Here is a 1,689-nt window from a genome sequence, read left to right as displayed (position 1 = left end):
CTGGATTAAACATAAGAGGTCTAAGCGTGGATAGAGGTTTTCTTACAGATGAATCCAATCCAATGCTTGTGAGGCTGCTGAGAAAGTTCACCGCAAACTCAAGTTTTGAATTGCTGCTTCTGGATGTAATGCGACAAGGTAATATGGCTATCATTGGAGCAAAGTTCTTCTTGGACTACTATGCTAGAAGAGTTCACCCTTGCGCAAGTTGTCCTACACCATTTCACTTTGTACAAGAGAACTTTGGAGTTAGGCCTTCATCTTATGCGTTTCAGAAATGTTCTCCTTACATTCCACGATTCAGTCGCCTTTTTAGTGTAATGGGTGAAGCCGGTCTCACTCAAAAGTGGTTCAGTGACGTTTTCCACGTATCTAAATCTTCAACTGCATGCCTCAGACAATGTGAAAAGTTCGCCAGTATTTCGATAACTGATTTGCAAGCACCACTTTTCATACTTTTCCTTGGATGTTGTAGTTCTTTTATATTGTTGAGTGTAGAATTTTTGAGTAGTTGGCAGAGTAAATCATGAGACTATTGTACAAACTTGTCAGGATTTTTACTATTACCATTAGATTAACATTTCCAATATAAAATGTCCAGAACAAATTGATTTACACATTAAAATTTTTAAGATTACAAAACTTGAGGCATTAAACTGCAAAAAAAAAGGAAAACAATTACCGTATCTATGATTTAAACTTTTAATATTGAACTTCTCAAAAAGTACCAAAAGCTATCGATTGATATTTGTTAGGTTTCTTATTGGAAACAATGTATCACATGGAGTGTAGTTTTCTTGTATTTTCAAATTACGTATGATTTTGTTCATATCAGTCGCAAGTATAACACGTCATTAAGGTGTCGTTGGTAGCAAGTAAAACATTGCACTATGGAATTATAATCATATGTACTAAAAAGTCAGCTACTAGTATTTGTCGATTTTTCAGAAGAGTTTGAGAATTATATCACAGGAAATCATATGCACATGTTATTCTGTATGCTTTCATTGTAATTATGTATCTTGGAGGAAATCTTTATTATTATCTATAATTTGTAGTAACTTTTAGGTATGATCTATTTACAATGAAGTGTTTTCTAGAGTAACAGAATATTACTCTATTTACAATTGGTTTAAGTGTATGATATTTAAATGAAACTGTACAGGGATCATACTCTCAATGAGTAACATGGACACGAACTGACATCTAAATATACCATATGCATATAATATTAGAATTACTTCCATTATTAATTTTAATATTCTCATATGTAATATTCTTTACATTTACCCATATGTAAATGTAATGAATAAATCTTATTTGTCGGAGCGAATTATTTATTAGATGAATATTTTGTGTAGGAATTATTAACAATACATTTCTGCAAGTAAAAATGAATATATAGGTTCTTCGAGACATGGAAATACAGCAATTTCAGTCCCTCGTTTGATGTTTATATGCAATCCAATGAAGCCAAGAAGAAAAACAAAGAAATTGTTTTTCAATACGTTTACATTGCATTCTAATAAAAGTGTAGAGATGGACAATCGCCATGATTCCATTGTCTCGGCTCAATAAAATTCAGATCAAACAAAGATATGACAGTGACAAACAGATTCTGTTTATGATGTCGAATCTTGGTAGTTTAATTTCACCGTTCCACACCATAAAAAATCCACTAGATAAAAG

Source organism: Lepisma saccharinum, chromosome 13, assembly GCF_977018435.1.
Source record: "Lepisma saccharinum chromosome 13, izLepSacc3.1, whole genome shotgun sequence".
Taxonomy (NCBI): Eukaryota; Metazoa; Arthropoda; class Insecta; order Zygentoma; family Lepismatidae; genus Lepisma; species Lepisma saccharinum.
Note: the sequence above shows the minus strand (reverse complement) of the source record.